Below are 9388 nucleotides of genomic sequence, written 5' to 3'. Positions count from 1 at the left end.
TCTGTGTGAAGTCCAAGGTCCTCCCCCCTCCATCCAGATCTAGGAAGGTGAGCATCCAAACAGACGAGGCTCCCACAAAGCCAGTACATGCAGTAGGATCAAAACCCAGTGCCATTGTCTTTGGCTTCTCACTCAGCCCTCATTGTCCGGCACGTTCAGAGAGTCCAGTTTGATCACATGCTCCATCAGTCCTGATTCAGCTGGCCTTGGTGAGCTCCATTAGATTAGCCCCACAGTCTCAGTGGATGGGCGCACCCCTCGTGGTCCTGAATTCCTTGCTCATGTTCTCCCCGTTTTTTTTTTAAACACAACTGACCCGAGACAGCCTCTACAGTGTTCTTAGCCTTAGTAAGAAGATAAAGGATTATGATTGCAAATGCTTTATGATTATTGAGTCAATTATTGGTAACATTTTGTTATAGAGACTGGCACATGGTAACAAGGAAAGAAAAATTTTCCTATACATCATAATGTATATTTGTAAAAATCGGTGGGGATATTATCATAATTCAATTATTGAATGTATTTGCACATTAATAAATTTGTGATTTGCTCTTTAGATGACACTTTTTGGAAAGTGATGATTAAATGAGGTTATTATATTTATTATATGTTATACACTATAATATGTTATAGTATAACTTATTATGTGTTGCTGTTCTTTATATTAATTTACTGTTTTAATGAATAGCTTTAGGGGTCAATAAGGAGTAAAGATATTGATATTGTCTGTTGAACATCGAACTTCTGTATAGTCTTCCAAACTGCTTTCTGAAGCACTTTGGAACCTCATGTCTGCTCGGTTTCTGTGCCTTGGGAAACCATACATACAGTTAGTTCAAAAGAACTTGCATTTTAGTTACCCCTTTGGAGAGCCAGCAATGCTTTGTATATGAAAGACACAAATGAATTCTAAACTTAGATCTGTTTAACTTTTGACCACAGATGCTGATTCATCCTTTCTTTCTTTCAAAAATGTTGGTGGTTTTGGAAACACATGTGGGAACTGTGATTATAATAAGTGGGATTTTATCTAGGTCTAGCAACTATTTTATTTTACTCTTGATTCTGGAAATCTTTATTTATTTCAATTTAGTGTATCAGGGGAATAGGGCTGAGAATGAAGTCAAATTAGCATATGAAATAAAACAATGGACAGAGAGAATACTGGAAACCCACCCATTAAGGCCCACACACAACAGAGCATGCACACAAAATAGTGTGCCTGATACAAATGACAAAGTTCCAAGTTTACTGGGCACATGTACCGTTGAGCTTCTAACAGTATGCTTTCTATTCTAAGAAATTCCCTGAGTGGTTGGATGCACCCCTCATGGTCCTGACTCCTTGCTCATGTTCTCCCTCCTTCCGCTCCTCATTGGGACCTTGGGAGCTCAGTCCGGTGTGGGTCTCTATCTCTCTCTCCATCCATGGCCAAATGAAGGTTCTATGGTGAAATGCAAGATATTCATCAGTGTGGTTATAGGATAGGGCCATTTCAGGTTCCCTATCCTCAGCTGCCCCAGGAACTAACTGGGGACATCGCCCTGGGCACCTGGGAGCCCTTCTAGGTCCAAGTCTCTTGCCAACCCTAAGATGGCTCCCTTAATTAAGATATGTGCTTCCCTGCTCCCCTATCCAATCTTCCTTTATCCCAATCATCCCGTTTCCCCAAGTTCCCCCCATCTTCCCCTTCTCACTTTTCTCTCCCCATCTCCCCTTACCCCCCTCCCACCCCACCCCTAAGATCCCAATTTTTTGCCCGGCAATCTTGTCTACTTCCCATAACCAGGAGGATAGCTATATGTTTTTCTTTGGGTTCACTTTCTTATTTAGCTTCTTTAGGATATCAAATTATAGACTCAATGGCCTTTATTTATGGCTAGAAACCAATTATGAGTGAGTACATCCCATGTTCATCTTTTTGGGTCTGGGTTACCTCACTCAGGATAGTGTTTTCTAGTTCCATCCATTTGCATGCAAAATTCGAGAAGTCGTTGTTTTTTACCGTTGAGTAGTATTCTAATGTGTATATATTCCACACTTTCTTCATCCATTCTTCCATTGAAGGACATCTAGGTTGTTACTGAGACAGTGGGGCTGATCTATTGGGATCTCACCAAGGCCAGCTGGACTGTGACTGAAAAAGCATGGGATAAAACCGGACTCTCTGAACATGGCGAACAATGAGGGCTGATGAGAAGCCAAGGACAATGACTCGGGGTTTTGATCCTACTTCATGTTCTGGCTTTGTGGGAGTCTAGCCAGTTTGAATGTTCACCTTCCTAGACCAAGATGGAGGGGGGAGGACTTTGGACTTTCCACAGGGCAGGGAACCCTGACTGCTCTTTAGACTGGAGATGGAGGGGGAGAGGAGTGGGGGGAGGGGGAGAGGAGTGGGGGAGGGTGAGGGAGGTGGGGGGCTGGGAGGAGGTGGAAATTTTTTTCTTTCTTTCAATAAAAAAATAAATTGTAAAAAAAAAAAAAGAAATTCCCTCACCTAGCTCAGTGGTGACAAATTGAGCAGACATGAGGTTCAGCTGATTTTACTCACCTTTCTGAGTCATAACTCAGATTAACACTGTTAATCCCAAAGATGTACTGAGAAAGACCACTGACCCAAATCATCATGGCCAAATTAATTAAAGCAAATGTTTCTAATTCATGTCCATGGGCGCCATCCCTCTCAGGCAGGCTTCAGGAAATCATTATTGGATGTGGAGAAAATAAGGTTATTATAGCTTGAGGATAGGGGCCTTCCAAATGGGGGATTTGGCAGGCAAATAGGTGGGACTATAGAAGAAAAACATAACAAGGTGGTCATAATAAGGTAGTCATAGCTGCAGGTGGTTATAATAACCTTTTTTTAAAATATTTATTTATTTATTATGTATACAATATTCTGTCTGTGTGCGTGTCTGCTGGCCAGAAGAGGGCACCAGACCTCTTTACAGATGGTTGTGAGCCACCATGTGGTTGCTGGGAATTGAACTCAGGACCTCTGGAAGAGCAGGCAGTGCTCTTAACCACTGAGCCATCTCTCCAGCCCATAATAACCTTTTGAAACAAAGTTGTGTCTCAAGATGGTCACGAGAACATGTAGAAACAAAAGTATGATTGCCTTTTCTGGAACAGGCAATACAGAACCATGTTTAGATAAAGTTACAGGTGTGTGTGTGTGTGTGTGTGTGAGAGAGAGAGAGAGAGAGAGAGAGAGAGAGAGAGAGAGAGAGGGTATCTTGTTTGTACATTGTCTGTGCACTATGTGCATACAGTGCCTGCAGAGGCTAAAAGAGGGCATCAAATCCCCTTGGAATTGGAGCTATGGACTGTTGTGAACCCATCATGTGGGTGATATGTGTCTAAACCTGGAAGAGTTGAACTGTCTATCTTTCTAGCCCTAAGTTAAATTTATTTTCTCTCTTTCTTGTATACAAACTGTTTTTCAAATCCTCTACACCTTGCTTAATTTTCAGAATCTATGAAAAGTCAAAATTGTTAAACATAGCTGCTAGGCTCACCCTAACTTGTCAAGTTTTCAAACATGACTTGTGATATCAGGGGAACATAGCATGTGTCAACTGGAAAGAGATATGAGAGGCCAAATTAAATCACTTTGATAGGCCCAGGGACTCTGTCCATGTGTCATGTGAGTACTGAAATATTTATTGAGCACAAATGACACAAGGAAGATGGAAACTCAAGATGATGAGATACATAAAGGTCAGGAGAATTCTCAGGGAAGTGGAGAGAAAGGCCAAGGTAACACCAGCAAGTCTGTGAGTGACAGGGCTGAGGTATGAGGTAAGCATGTGTATACGTGAGGGGGGATAATAGTTCACAGACTCCAAATAAATGTTTGCAGAAACCAATATGAATGTCTGGGTGTAAGAGTCTTTCCTGGACCTTTGAGTATTTGTTGTTGTTGTCATTTGCTTTGTTTTTCTTGGTGACATGAGCAGTTACAAAGGTGTCAGCTTACTGTGCATAGACAATGGGACTTTCTGACTTTTGCCCTGGCATCATCATCTTGCTTGTGAGCGCCGTCAGTACAGGCAATTCCTACTGAATATCTTAATTACCATCATTTTAATCTAGAGCTCATTTTAAGGCTCTAGATGTGGAAAACAGAAGATTCTTAGAAAGGTCAGTGCAGCAACTCCTCAGTCTCAGTTAGATGCTGTGAAAGCTCCGATCTCCAATTCTCTACCTTCTGTAGCAGGCTTGCAGATGACTTGCATCTTTAGAAATATTTGTCATACCTCCAACATTTTCCTTCCTGATTTCCTACATAAAACGGCCATTTAAATGCACCTTTCCTACCAGACCTAGCTGAATGTTCTCCATTCTTTGAATTGAAGGTAAGGGAGAAAGGAAAACATAAACATTTTCCTTTAATATGAACCTACAAGTTAGCCTCAGTGTCTTCCTTCCTTCCTTCCTTCCTTCCTTCCTTCCTTCCTTCCTTCCTTCCTTCCTTCCTTCCTTCCTTTCTTTCTTTCTTTCTTTCTTTCTTTCTTTCTTTCTTTCTTTCTTATCTGCTCCTCTCCTCCAGGCAGCTCATGTTTTCCCAGCAGCAAGAGGAATAAGTTATGCACACAAATGCACAAATGCTTAAAGTTACCTCATCGTATCTGAATCGTGGGGGTGGGGAAAGACCCCCACGATTAGTTTACTCTGGATAACTAGAATGAGAGTTTTTTTTTCCTCAGGCAATCACCCAGAATGAAAACTTTCAATGCAAAGTAGTTGGTTTGAGAAGAAAAAAAAAAGTGAAGAAAGAAAACTTTTAGTTATTTGGGAAGATAAGATTTTAACAACTGTGCCTCGTCTCTTAAATAAAATTCACCTTCTGGTTCATCTTAAGTGATTCCCACCAGATTGTATCCATGAATTATGTTTTTGAATCTAGAATAGAAATTGATGACAGCTGATTTTTGGTGAAGCTGACGTCTTATAATATTTAATTATTTTATTGTACTCCACTTCTGATTTCTGAACAAAAAGAGCATGGAGTTTGCTTTTTAACTTCAAGTCCAGTTTTACTGCTTGCTTCCTGGTGCCCTAACACACTCCAAATGTGGCTGTTGACTCAGCTTCACCTGGCCCCTGAGTGTAGCATCTTGACTATGGGGCTAATTAAAAAGATTGAATAGCATCAATTCAAATTGGGAAGAATCACTCGGTTTGTGATGGGGGAAGTGAGAGTAGGAAAATAGGAAAACATCAAAAACAGTTCTTAGACTTCAATTCAGAAAAGGGTGTCTTTCAAACCTTTAATTCAACTTGAATGCCTTGTATGTCAATGAAATGTGATATTCTTTTAAAGAGCATTAGGTTGAGTATAAAGCAACTCTTAGACTCTCCAGAGAGACCTTTCATTAGTGGTTCTTTTTACAACATCTGGCGAGTGATTTTTAATAGGCTGAAATTAGTGTCTTTTTTTTTTTCTTTTCAATTTTCTATGCTAAAACTATTAGGAAGATTACTTGTGGTTCAGAAAACTAAACAAAAGTCATAATACTTGCCCTACTTAATATGTCCTCTGTAATTCATTTGGAATATAAAAGCAGTTTTTGTGTCCTTAAGAAATTTGAGCACCAAACTACAAGTAGTTCTCTCTGTCCTAGCCCAGATCCTGGGGTACAGAGGAATAGAACACCCCGCCTAGTAGGGTCACTCCACTGCATTAAGGATTATAGAAAATCACCAAAACCCACTTCCTTAGAGAGTCCACGAAGGGGTTCTAAAGAGATCTGGAGCCCTACACAGTGGCATATACCTTAAATCTTGAAACTCAGAAGGCCAAGGTAGGAGGATGGTGAGCTTGAGGCCAGCCTGGTCTACAAGAGCTAGTTCCAGGACAGGCTCCAAAGCCACAGAGAAACTGTGTCTCAAAATAAAACAAAACCAAAACCAAAACAAAAAAGTGAGAAGACAAGAGCAAGCAAGCGAGATAGATTTGAAAGAAAAAAATCACAGGGCAGCAGACATTCGGAGTGTTGAGCAACACTTACAGAGAGCAGTTATCCATGACAGAGATCCTGTAAACAGACCTTAGAGGAAGGGGTAAACAAATGAATTATTGCAATGAATCACTGGGTCCAGAGTGATGACTGCTAGCTGGTAAAGACGAAAAATAAGTGTTTATTACACTTTCCAATATCCTTTGCTGTTAGATATAGACAGGTGAATACATTTCAGCCAGAAGAATCTAAGTAGAAATGTCACAGGCAGCCGCTGAGAAATGTCCTTCCCAAGACAGGGTTTGTGAAATGTTAACCTCCTCATGTCTTCCTCCAGCCCAATTACCCACATTGTGAATGCTGTCCTTATATTAATTGGCTGCTGAGAAATATGTTCCTTGAGCTTCTGATATTAACTAATACTATACCAGCTTTGGGCTACCTACTCTCATTTCGATTCTTCTACTCAACCTAATGTCACTCTAAGCAATGTTTGTGGCCGAAGGACTGTCTAGAGAATATTTGAATCATAACTGATGTCTGTGCAGAGTTATTTAATGAAGGTATTTCTAGTGAAAGTTTCAAAAATGAAGTGCAACCTGTCGCTTGAAGTGTTCAAGGAAAGCACTCATATCAGTGGATGGGCGATACTGGAGAGCCAAGGTTACATGTCACAAGTGTGTTGAAGTCAGTGGCAATGATGTAAGTTTTTAATTGCAACATGGACAGTTGCCATGGATGTATGGATAGAGAAATCTGTGTTGTTTACACCCAGATTCTACTCAGCATTTTAGATGAAACAGCATTGGACTTGATTGTATCTTACAAATGGTTGACCATGCTCTTAACTCATGAATTTAAATTTGTCAAACTTACATTGAATAATTTGCTTTGTGATTGGTTTATCAACTTGTTATTACCTAGAATCATCCAGATGGAAACAGAGTCTCAGTGAAGAATTAGTGACATAGTTTGTTCTTGGACATGTCTGTGGATGATTACCTTAATGAAGTTAATTGATGTGGGAGTACCCAGTCTACTGTGGACAGCACCATATCTTAGGCAAGGGTTCCTGAACTATCTAAGAGTGGGGAAATTGATCCAAGCACTTAGAAGCAAGCAAACAAGACAGGATGGTGTATATTTCTTTCTCGATGCTCTTGAATATGTGTGATGTGATCAGTTCTCTCAAGTCCTTCTTGATGGGTTATAAACTAGAATTGTGAAATGAATAAATTCCCTTCCCTCTATGTTGTTATTCCTCAGGATGCTTAATCACAACAATGAAGTGAAACTGAGACATAGACAAAATAAAAAAAAATAGTGTTATAAAAACTCTACACAAATATTTAGATCCAGGTAATTTGTCAAGTAAATTACCTCTTTACCATTTCACTGACTCCTTCTCTAATCATCTCATTATCTTTTTATCCTACTTGTTTTAAGCTTAGTTTCTTTTTTTCCCTTCCTCCCTGGTGTGGGAGGTTCTTCTGTATAGGTGTTACTTTTATTTGTTAATGAATAAATAAACACTATGAGCCTATAGCAGGGCAGAACAGAATTAGGCAGAGAAAACTAAACTGAATGCTGGGAGAAAGAAGGCAGAGTCAAGAGAATCAGTGTAGCCCCACCAGAGACAGATGCTGGATGGAACTTTACCTAGTAAGCCACAGCCATGTGGTGATACACAGATTAATAGAGATGGGTTAGTTTAGAATCTGAGTTAGCCAGAAATACTCTAGAATTGGTGTCCAAGTAGTGTTTTAAATAATATAGTTTCTTTGTGATTATTTCAGGGCTGAGCACTTGGGAACAAACAAGTAACCTCCTACAACAAATTGGCATGCCAATGTGGGGCTGACTACATCCACATAAAACCTGACAAAGCTTGGAATTCTAGACACAGAAAAACAAAGTTTAGCCACATTTTTTTTTTCAGCTGAAGGCATGCAGCAGCTTCCTTAAGAGAGGCTTCCTGATTCAGCTTTAGCTGCAAAAACCTTGCAGCTCTTTTAAGAGGCCCCACCACCAAACACTTAAATGGTGTTGATGAATAGCCGGCAGCTGATGAACTGATGAACTTTGCCATTACAAGGCAGAATAGATCTTCAAATTTCCTGCTTCATGGAAAGTCTGCTGGGTACTATGGTCCTGTAGGCTGAATATTGGATGCCCCAATGATACAGAAGAACTTTGTGTGACTTTTCAGGTAGTGAGATGTCTCTATTAATTCCAGAGTTTTGGAAGTTGCTTACAACGAACTTCCTGTTAACTTAGGTAATATTATATCCTTCTGGAGACTTTGATAAAGTTGAAGAATAGATAGTTATAGTTTTCCTTAGTTATGATAAGAAATGAAGTATATATAAATAGTCTAACTTTAATTTTTACTTGATACTTGTTTAGTATATGTAATTTTACTATGTTAAAGTTAAAACCTTCCTTTTTATTTAAACAGAAAAGTGAAATGGTATGGGAAGATTTTCTGTAAATGTGTTTCTTTTATTGGTTAATGATAAAGAAATTGCTTTGAGCCTATAGCAGGGCAGGACAGAGCTAGGCAGGGAAAATAAAACTGAATGCTGAGTAAAAGAAGGGGGAGTCAGAGAGACACCATGTGCCACTGCCCGGAACAGACAAGCCAGAATCTTGCTGGTAAGCCACAGCCACATAGCAATACACAGATGAAAAGAAATGGGTTAAATTAAGATGTAAGAGCTAGCCTGTTAGAAGGAGTCTGCTTGTTTGTGCCAGCTGCCCAGAACCGAAATAATCACATGGAAACTGTATTAATTAAATCACTGCTTGTACCATTAGCTCTATCTTCTTATTGGCTAACTCTTATATCTTAATTTAGCCCATCTCCGTTAATCTGTGTGTCAACACAAGGTTATGGCCTACCAGCAAGGTTTCAGCTTGTCTGCTTTTGGTGCCAGCTCCATGGCTTCTCTCTGATTCTGCCTTCTTCCTCCCAGCATTCAGTTTAGTTTTCACTACCTACTTCTATTCCCTGTGCAGGCCCAAGACAGTTTCTTTATTTATGAATGGTATACACAGCATATAGAGGGGAATCTTGTAGGGTTAAGCTGGCCCCATTAGGGGGTGCCAGCAGGGGCTAATCCGAACGGCACCCATAGGAATGAAATCTGGCAGATGGATGTGTTTCACTTTGCAGAATTTGGCAAATTGAAGTATGTTCATCACACCATTGACACTTATTCAGGCTTTCAGTGGGCAACTGCCTTAAGTTCAGAAAAAGCTGATTCAGTAGTCACTCATTTATTAGAAGTCATGGCTATCATGGGTATACCTACACAAATAAAGACAGATAATGGTCCTGCTTATGTCTCTAGGAAAATGAAACGGTTTTTTGATTATTACAATATCAAGCATGTTACAGGTATACCATACAATCCTACAGG

This window comes from Alexandromys fortis, unplaced genomic scaffold (assembly GCF_014885135.2).
Source record: "Alexandromys fortis isolate MF-2015 unplaced genomic scaffold, M_Fortis_MF-2015_v1.1 scaffold_107, whole genome shotgun sequence".
Taxonomy (NCBI): Eukaryota; Metazoa; Chordata; class Mammalia; order Rodentia; family Cricetidae; genus Alexandromys; species Alexandromys fortis.
This window is presented reverse-complemented; position numbering follows the sequence as displayed.